The following is an 11,296-nucleotide window of genomic DNA, read 5'->3' on the forward strand; positions in this document are numbered from 1 at the left end:
TTTTACATCTCTCCACTGGGAGGGTACAAAACCTTATCGATAAAATTTATTAAAAAGTTCTAACAACAACCTCAAACCGTTTAAAGGTAAATTTCGTAACATACTATAAGATACGTTGTCACAACCTGGACTAGATTCTTTTGCTCTAATACTATTTTTTAATTCAGAAAATGTTATTTGAGAATCTAAATTCAAGTTTTGGGATTTGAAAACTGGTTTGTTTGGCATCACGAAATCAGGGGATAAACATTGTAGCAATTTATAGGCTGTATCCCTATCAATGTAAGTGGATGGGAACTTAATACCCTTCACCCAACGCATTTTTCGATACACATCGTACATCGATGTCGTTTGGACAAAAGATGAACAAAAGTCATACCAGCTAAAGTCCTTAGACTTACGAAAACGTGATTGTGCTATACGTATTTTTTCTTTTAAATTGTCAAAATTAACAGGTGTTGGATTCCGGCGAAATGTCGATAAAGCCAGACGGCGTTCGGCCACCACCTTAGACAAATTTTCATTCCAATAGGCTCTTGGAGTAAATTTAGTGGATGGGTTTGATTTATTTTGATACAGGGAATATGCAAATCTGCTGCAATATTCATATAATCTATAAATAAGTTATAAGCCAGCTGGAGATCATCAGGAAAACAGAGATTAGCATACATTCGATCTAATAGCTTTTTATATGATTCCCAATCTGCTTTCTTATAATTTCGTTTAACTATAGAATTCATGACGGGTTCGATGTTAGTAGAAATTTTTATGACACAATGATCACTCCCCAACATTTCTTTTAAAACTTGAAAATTTACTTTTAGTGCTATATCTGATGATGCAAAAACTATATCAGGCGAATATTGGTGGAATACACCCTAAACCATTTTAATACGAGACGGTGTGCAGTCATTAATCGTAACGAACTGAGCATTAACTAACGCATCAAGTATTTGAGTTCCCCTTGAATCTATTTTCCGAGACCAGTTGGTGTGGTGCGCGTTGAAATCACCAATAATAAGAGTATTTCTAGAAGCTATGGAAAAAATTTCTTCCCAATCTTGAGGGCGTGTATTAGCTGATGGTGGACAATAGACCGATATTAACTTTTTGATTTCGCTACAGTTAAATAGTTCCATGTGTAAAATTTGGATATTTGAATTGGAAATGTTTACCGTATTGTTTTTACACTTTACCGATTTATGAACAAATACTGCAATTCCGCCATATGAATCGAATCGGTCACAACGGAAAATAGAATAATCTTTTACATTAAGTTGACTGTCAGGTTCTAACCATGTTTCACAGATTGAAGCAATGTGGATTTTCTCTTGAATAAGCAAATTTTCAAATGAAAGCAACTTTGGTCTTAAACTTTGTGCATTTCATTGAGCAATGTTTAAACTTATTTTGAGCGGATCACCCATTATTAGTATTTAAATTAAAAATTTTCATAATCCTAGATAAAACTGGCCATTCAGCAATATTTTCGACTACAACTAATATTACCCATTCCACACAACACTTTATAACGTTAAACACTTTTGTTTGTAAAGAATCTTGTTTCAAAAATATAATTTCTTTTAATCTTGATAGAAGTTCCATAAATGTGATGTCCCTTGGTAAGCTAGTCCCTTCCCCATCTTTCCCTTCAGTTTTGGACTCGATATCAATACTTGAATCCGATAAATAATCTTTCGCCTCTGTTTCACCTGATAATTCTGTATTACGGGACTTTAAAGGTATACGACTCAGTGATCTATTCGAATTCTGTTTTACCACCTTTTTTATTTTTACCACGCTAGAGTAGGATGGAGCATCAACTGATTCTTTAACTGACCCAAAACTTAAGGTTCCAGATTGTGGTTCAAAAGAGCTTGGTTTAACAGAATCACTTGATGTGTTAAAAATATTACTAGCTATCTTAGGTTTGTAATTTGCATTAGTATTCGGTGAAGGATCTGCAACATACATTGTACGAGCTTTTCTGTAAGTTACGTTAAACTCGGACATAATTTGGCGAATCTTTTTCTCCTTTTTAAATATCGGGCAAGACTTATTAAGGTTCTCAATTCGTCGGGGCCTTTTTTTTATTTTATTTTTATTTATGTATGTTATGTTTTATGTATGTTACCGAATTACTCGAAGATGGCTGGGCCGATTTTGACAATTCTTTTTTTGTTTGAAAGGGCATGTTTTACAGGTGGTCCCATTGTCAGGAGATCAGGATCTGATGATGGGATCCTGGAGAAATCGAGAGAACTCCTCAAATTTTATAGGCACACCTATAGTGATTTCGGTTTTATTCAAAGTGCCTTGGTCATATGCTCACGAAAAGTGACGTTTGATGAAGTGGAACTGATGATGAAGACCACAACTAGTAATCAGAACCTATTAGTAAGTAACTATTTTACGGGCTTAGTTCTATTTCTTTAAGATAGTCGTCAAGCAATTGATGTTAGTAAACATGCCTATGATGAAGTCTAGCTGATGGTGTACTACCAGCAGAACTCCTCAATGATTAACGGCATTAAAGTGAATGACAAACACTACCAATTGTAATTATAAATAACAAAACAACACTGAAAAGCAGTAAATAAATTTTTATAAATAAAAAAAAAACCGCCTTCAAAAATGAACTAAAAATAAAAATTTTAACAAAAAGAAAAACCGACTTCAAACAAAACACTATTTTAAAACAAATGAATATGCACGAAAAAGTAATAAAAATAATTGCGTATTCAACATATTTTTTAGAGTCTTCCTAAGGTAAATGAAATGAAAAATATTAGACTACTTAAAAGTCGATTAACGATTATATCATGTAGTTATAGTTATTGGTATGCCGGTGTCAGCCACGGTGACCTTGCCCCAACAATCAAAAGAAAGAAGCGATTCGAGCCCCTTGATTGATCCAGTATATTATTGTGTAAAAGGTAATTTGTAAAAAACATATTTGTTAAAGTATTCTCGTATTGTTTTTTGATAGATATACTGTAGGGTTTTATTTGCTGACACCGAATCCAAATATAACAATAATTATAACTACATGATATAATCGTTAATCGACTTTTAAGTAGTCTAATATTTTTCATTTCATTTAACTTAGGAAGACTCTAAAAAATATGTTGAATACGCAATTATTTTTATTACTTTTTCGTGCATATTCATTTGTTTTAAAATAGTGTTTTGTTTGAAGTCGGTTTTTCTTTGTGTTAAAATTTTTATTTATTTTTTGATTTTAAGTGAAGCTGATGTTGTCTAACTATTTTTTTTTTAATATGGATAGATTAAGCGTTCCGTTTATATGAGTCAGAAACTACTTCGAGGACAATTTCAAAGGAAACTTGCGAATAAAGCAAAAATAGACTTTCGAAAATGCGGATTTAATACGTCACGCGGCGTAAACTACAAGGATCCTTCGAAAGAGCTGTAATCGAACTCAGCAAAAAACTTTGAAAAAGACCAACTATATTTCGTACATCATATGACATCACATCACATACCCAAAATTTGATTAAAGATAGTAAGAAATTCTGCCCCATATCGCACCCTAACTGCGAGCCGTATAGGAGTTCCATCACTACATAGTATAAAACAAAGTCGCTTTCTCTGTCCCTATATCTTTAAATCTACGCAACGGGTTTTGATGCGGTTTTTTTTAAAAGATGGTGTGATTCAAGGGGAAGGTTTGTGTATATAATACATGAACAATATAGTAAAGAAACACTGATAATTTTAGAAGTTTGCGATGTGATGTCGTAAATAAACAAATTCTGTAGTATATTTAGTATCAGTATTGCACCCGTGCGAAGCCGGGGTGGGTAGCTAGTTGATTATAATATTCGACTATGATAATTACGTAAACATAACCAGATTACGGAAGGTGACTCAAATATCCAAATAACCTATAAATAAAAGATTCGACGGAGTATCGCTAACGTGCTCCTCAGAATTGTTCCGTTCCCTTCCGTTCCGTTACTTTGTCATGGATCCTGTGCCCAGAACCTTACCAAAATTTCACTAAATTACCCTTGAAGTATATATTTTATAATAAAAAAGAATTATCAAAATTGATTAACGTGATTTTCAGTTATTCACCGATTTGTCGCGCATATACATAATGTAAATTTAAGACTTATGTCGTTTTCATATGGATGCCATCATCGGAAAAAAATTAAAAAAAATGGGACCCCGCGGGAAGCACTACCTTTCAAACAAAAAAAAAAATTATCAAAATCGGTCCACCCAGTGAAAAGTTATGAGGTAACAAACATTAAAAAAAAAAATACAGACGAATTGATAACCTCCTCCTTTTGGAAGTCGGTTGAAAAGAAAAAACTAATCAGTTACATCCATATCCAATTTACGATTTTTTAATCACCTTTTAAAGACGGTGCCAACAAAGTAAATAAATTCCTATATTGAAATCATTTAATTTGTATCTATAGTAAGGTTTGTCTAATGGTGTCATCTATACAATAAACAGATTTAGTTTTCAACCGACTTCCAAAAGAAGGAGGTTATCAATTCGTCTGTATTTTTTTTTTTTTTTTGTATGTATGTATTATGTACCTATATGCATATATAGCAATGTTGACACCCACTTTGAGAGGTGATTAAAAAATCGTAAATTGGATATGGATGTAACTGATTATTTTTTTCTTTTTAGTTCATTTTTGAAGGCGGTTTTTTTTTATTTATAAAAATTTTATGGTTTCTGGGTTTTATTAACATAATTCGGTTTCGGTAAGTGTTATTTTTCTTTTGATTATAGATATAGTATATTAGTTAAGTTACAGTAGTTAGTGTATAATGGATGTCGATCCGCCTCCCGAACCGCCTGATCCCGGGGGTTCGGAATTACAATCTGATCCTTCAACATCCTCTTCTCGCAAACGCTCCGGCGATAAGTCTTCTTGCTCACCTGACTCTTCAAAGAAAACAGTAATCCACCCATCTACCGCTAGTCCCTCTATGTTTACGTTAATCCTTCGTATATTGATGGCCCAAAAAGTTACACGGATGACGACAAAGGTCCCTTCATTGTCCACGTCTCTCGGGAAGTAGCTGATCCAGCTACAGGCAATTCAATTAGAGCTATTAAATTCGGACAATTTCTTCATAAGCACAAGATTGGCTCTATTATGAATTATGCAAGTATGCAAGTATGTAATAATATGTAGTTTATATTTATGTATATATGTATGTATATTTTAATATATATTATATTTCTATGTATGTATTATTGGTATGTAGTTATGTGTAGTTTATTACTATACCTTAGTATAAATATTATTATATTGTACTTTTCCTCATTTTTTCATATATTTTTCTTCACTTACCTGTTTTCGTTCTAAGCTCCTATCACCAAAGGTTGTCTGTGAGAGATCGCTATAAGCGATAAGACCGCCTTTGCGCACCATGTACTTATTTTATGTTTTATATTTCCCCTTTTTTTCCGTGTGTTGTGCAATAAAGCATTTTAAAATAAATAAAATGGTGTCAAAAATGTTGGAAGGAACAAAATAGAAATTCAGTTTGCTTCAGCACAAGCGGCAAATAGTTTTTTAAAGAACCCAGTCTTAGCATTGTGTAAGTATACGGCTAGCCTTCCTACTTATAACATTACCAGAATGGATCTAATAAAAGGCATCCCGGTAGACTGGTCTATGGAGGATCTTATGGAGTCAATTGAGCTTCCTCATGGATGTGGGGAAGTAATAAAATTGAGGCGTCTTAACCGGAAGACTATTAATGGAGTTGTGTCTTGGATCCCAACTCAATCGGTAGTCATAACTTTTAAAGGTCAAATCCTCCCTGGCAAAATATACTCATTCATTACATCCCTTCCCTTTGAAACATACAATCTCCCCACAATAATATGCTTAAACTGCTGTCGTTATGGCCATGTTCGGACTCGGTGTAGATCTACTCCCAGGTGCTTTAAATGTTCTCAATCTCATACAGGTGATTCGTGTGAGGTTACTAAAGACAAGGCTACATGCTTACATTGCTCTGGCAAACACTTTGCCACAGACAAGGATTGCCCTGAGTATCCTCGTCAGCAATCAATTAAAATTGTAATGTCGCAAGATAATGTTTCATACATGGAAGCTACCTCTCGCTTCCCCAATGTCCGTAAATCCTATGCTGAGGTAGCAAAAGAGTTGTTCTCTGCTCCTACATACGTCCCACCCTTCCCTGGTCCTTCAAAGTCCACCTCCAATCCTACTATATCTTATAGACAAACCATTGTCCGCGCTCCCTCCCCTAGACTTCCGCAAGGAAAGGGGTATGATAAACATGCCCATCAGGTCATAGTTGGCAACTGCCCCTCCTCTCCTAATGGTTGCGCTCTAAATGTTCCTCATCCCTCCCCACCTAATAATAATCCAAATTTATTGGAACTACTCACCAAAATTCTCCTAAATATCCTCAGTACATGCAATGATGTCCCATTACCGTCCAACGTTGCCAATGATTTATCCCAATTATTTACCATCCTTCAAAATGGCCCCAATCAGATTCCTTCAATGGAATTGTCAAAGCATCCGTCCTAAGAAACCTGAACTCCTCTCACTTATCAATTCATATAAACCGGTCATTATTGCCATCTCTGAGACATGGTTGATTCCTGGCTCTCGTTTTCGGGTACCGGGTTTCTCCTGTTTGAGGGATGACAGAAATGATGGGTATGCTGGTTGTGCCATCTTGATCAGGCACTCCATTCCTTTCTCCCAAATTCCCTTACCTCCTTTTAGCCAGCACATCAATGCTGTAGCTATCAAAGCCTTCAACATCTCCTTTTTGTCTATTTACATTCCTCATCCTAGTCCTTCACTTGCTCCTGAATTACACTCCATTTTTTCTTCCCTCCCAAGCCCTGTTCTTGTTATGGGGGATTTTAATGCCCACCATACATTATGGGGTTCCTATTTCTGTGATGGATTTGCCCCCTTGTTGGTGGACATCGTTGATGATGTAAATTTTTGCATTCTCAATGATGGTTCGCCGACTCGTAGGGTTTATCCTAATCAGAATCCTAATTCTGCTATTGATTTATCCATAGCCTCCCCGTCCCTTTCCTCTCAAATATCTTGGAATATCCTCCCATCTACGTTTGGTAGTGACCATTTCCCTATCCTTATTTCATTAAACAACAGATCCATTGCTCCATCCAAATCATCCCCACTTCTAAAATATAGGCTTAAAAATGGTTAGGATACTCTAACTCTATTGATGTCATGTTAAGCTCTTTCCCTGATTTTGTGAATGGTGAAAATGCTCTTGCTTACTACGAGCTTTTTCTTAATATTATTAAATCCTCCGCTGATTCCCATTTCCCACAAAAAAATCTTAATAAAAAAATTTGCATCTCTCCGCCTTGGTGGGATGAAGAGTGTAATTCCTTGGTCCAACAGAGATCTGAAGCCGAAGAGTCATATAATGTATCTATGACTTCACAAAATTTTATCAAATATCAGCATATAGATGCCAAAATTAAAAAACTATTTTCCAGAAAGAAAAAACAGGGATGGACCAATTTCTGTGAATCCCTTAGTCCTCGGTCTCCCCCTAAAACAGTTTGGAGAAATCTTAAGAGATTTCGTCGCTCCCTCGATTCTGATAACCCAAACGCCTATAATCCGTCCGTATGGCTTAATGATTTTACTACCAAACTTGCACCCCCCTTTGTTCCATGCCAGGATAGTTTTATAAATTTTACTCAATCATCTACCTCAGATGATATGGATAGTCCGTTTACTATCTCAGAGCTACACACAGCTCTGAACGGACTGAAGGACTCGTCACCAGGGGAAGATGGCGTGCCCTACTCTTTTATAACAAACCTCAGCGATAAAGCTAAATGCGTCTATCTGAATATAATTAATGCTTTTTTCTCAGCAGGAATCGTCCCGGAATCTTGGAAGTCCCAAATTATTATCCCCATACTCAAACCAGGAAAAAGCCCTTTGGACCCCAATTCTTATAGACCCATTGCTTTATCGTCTACATTAGTGAAAGTTACTGAACATCTTATAAAAAATCGTTTGGAATGGATAATGGAAAGCAGGAATATTCTCTCGCCCTCTCAATTCGGCTTTCGAAAGGGTTTGAGCACTCTTGATAGTCTCAGCATTCTCACGACAGACATTCGAATAGCCTTCTCTAGCGGAGAGTACAGTTGTTGTAGTTCATATGCAGTCTGCTATTTTGCAGATCAATTTCCGTTAAACATCAAAATCGTATTCTTCCCCCCAGGTTTGTCTGGAAAAGTCTCCCGCAAGGATCAGTTCTAAGCCCTCTGCTTTATAGCATTTATACCCATGATCTCGAATTGTCAGTGAATAACTTTTGTAACATACTTCAATATGCTGATGACATTGTTTTGTATTTTAAATCTTCATCTGTTCAAAATTTAACTTTGCATCTAAACTCTGCTTTACATTATCTTGACCTATGACTCTCTGACCATGGCTTGTCTTTGTCTATTGAAAAGACTCAGACAGTTGTTTTCACTAGAAAAAGACAAATTCCGGTCTTCGACTTGTTTTGTGGGGATCAACGTATCAACTTTGTCAACAAGACGAAATTTCTAGGCATTATTCTCGATAACAAACTGAATGGAATTTTTCACTCTGAGCATGTTATTAAAAAATGTGAAAAGGCTATTAACGTCCTTAGAGCAGTCTCAGGAGTCTGGTGGGGAGCTCACCCCTATTCTCTCAAACTACTGTACAATGCAATAGTTCGTAGTCATTTAGACTACGGACTGTTTGTCTTAGAACCCCTAAGTAAATCCGTGTCTAAAAAACTCAACAAAATTCAATACAAATGCCTCAGAATAGTCATAGGAGCTATAAAAACTTCTCCCACTAACGCTCTGCAAGTTGAATGTGTTGATCCTCCGCTTCAACTGAGAAGACAGTTTTTATGAGACCGTTTTGTAGTAAAATCTTTACAGTTATCCTCTCATCCTCTTTGGTCCCGTCTAAGCGAACTGTCCCAACTAACTGTTCCTTATTATTAGATAGTTTCTTAAAATTTACAACACTCCCACACCCTATCTTAAGGTTCCAGTCAAATCCTCTTTTTTCCACTACATTCAGATCTCTAGTCTATAATCCATCTATTATTACAGATCTTGGTCTTGTTAAAGGGGACCCTGATTCAAACTCTAAATTTCAAAGATTTCTTCATCAAAATTGGTCAAATCATTTACTTATATTTAATTTAATTTTGTGTCGGCTCAGCCTGTTGGATACCCAAATTCAAAATTGTTCTTCAATTTAAATCCCCTCCTGAAACATCCATCTTTTCTGGTGAAGCAATTGTAATTTTAGAAGCCATCCTTTTTGCTCACTCCCATGACCTCAAACACACGTTAATTTTGACAGACTCTTTGAGTTGTCTGATGGCTATTAAGGAAAACCCGTTTCGTAGTAGTCGAAAGTTTTTCATCATCCTTAAGATTAGGGAAGCATTGTTTTCCTGTCATCAAAAGGGGTTGGAATAAGCGATAATTCCAACCCCTTTTTGACCTTGTGATGATTGTCTGGATACCTAGCCATTCTGGTATTCCCGACAACGATACTGCAGATTCGTTTGCTAAATCTGCTATAACAACTGGCTCACTTGATCACTTTAAAAATTCAACTCAAGACTTGTGTGCTCTAGCGAAAACTCATCTTGTTAAATCCTGGAACTCTGATTGGGAAGTATCATCAAAATCTAAAGGTAGATTTTACGCAACTCTACAACCAGGTAACTCCCTTCATATATGGTAGAAATGCAGGTTGTCGCTCAACTGTGGGTAGCTTGATACGGCTTCTGCGATGCTGGCGAGGCACGTGCAGCTTGTTCTGGTGTAGTGCAAGCATGACCTGACGTAGCTCGTCCTCTAGGTGTTCAGCATCGCAGAGATGGTGGGCTCTCTGAAACAAAGATTTGCCAACGGTAGCTAACTGACTAGGGTGGTGGTGTGAGTCACCATTGAGGTATTTGTTGGTCTGTGTGGGTTTCCTATAAACTGTGTGACTTAATGTATTGTCAGGATTCCTGATAATAAGGATGTCTAGGAAAGCTAAAGAATTATTTGTCTCTAATTCCATAGTAAATTGAATGTTTTTATTTATAGAATTAAGATGTACTAAGAATGTCAGATCACTAGGTAATATTGTGAAAGTGTCATCTACGTACCGTTTATAAAACCTAGGTGTTATTGGTCCAGAGCGAGGAGCCCTCTCCTCCAGGTCTTCCATGAATAAATCGGCGACCACGGGGGATACTGGAGAACCCATGGCTACCCCGTCAACTTGTACATAGAATTCATCATTCCACAATAAATAACCAGATGTGAGGCAGTGATGTAACAGTTCTGCATATTCACTAGGCATGTTGTGTGTCTGTAGCTTCCTCTTGACAATTTCGATGCAGTCATGTATGGGTAAGCACGTAAACAATGACTGGACATCAAAACTAACAATTGTCCCGTTGTTGATTAAATTAAGGTCTTTGATTTCACCAACAAACTGGTAAGAATCCTTGACATACGCCGCAGTGTGTCCTCGGAGGGGTGACAATATCCTTGCTATGTGTTGAGCCAATCTATATGTTGGTGTATCGATTTGGCTTACAATAGGACGCAGCGGAGCACCAGTTTTATGGATCTTAGGTAACCCATACAGTTTTGGAGGCTTTGCACATGTAGGCACGAGTGATTTTTTGTCCAGATTTAATTTTTCTTGATGTTTTGATATTAATGCGGATATCTTTTTAAGAATATTATTAATAGGGTCTTTGGTTACTTTTTTATAAGTTTTTACATCCGATAAAATCGCGGAAATTTTCTGGTTATAATCACACGTATCCATCACAACGGTCGCGTTTCCTTTATCTGCTCGGAGGACTGTAATGTCTTTATGGTTGCGTAAGTTCTTCAGTGCAATAGATTCATCACGAGTAAGGTTTCTTTTCGGTGGCCAGCTTCGACGTAAAACACTCGAAATGTCCTATCGAATAGCTTCCGAGTCTTCCTTTGTGATGTTATTTTTGAAAAGACACTCCTCCACATTGCAAATAATGTCTTCAAACGGTATTTTGGATGGAGCCGGTGCAAAATTTAAGCCTTTATTCAATACCGCAATAGTCGATTCATCTAAACTTTGTTTTGACAGATTGACAAGTGACGTATGCGCAGGTTTTTGAATTTCCCCGGTGTTGCCATTATTGAAATTGTTATTATTTGATTTTACTCCGCTGAGTTATTCGAACTTTTTTATTTGTTTTAATT

The sequence above is a fragment of the Vanessa cardui genome, chromosome W (genome assembly GCF_905220365.1).
Source record: "Vanessa cardui chromosome W, ilVanCard2.1, whole genome shotgun sequence".
NCBI lineage: Eukaryota > Metazoa > Arthropoda > Insecta > Lepidoptera > Nymphalidae > Vanessa > Vanessa cardui.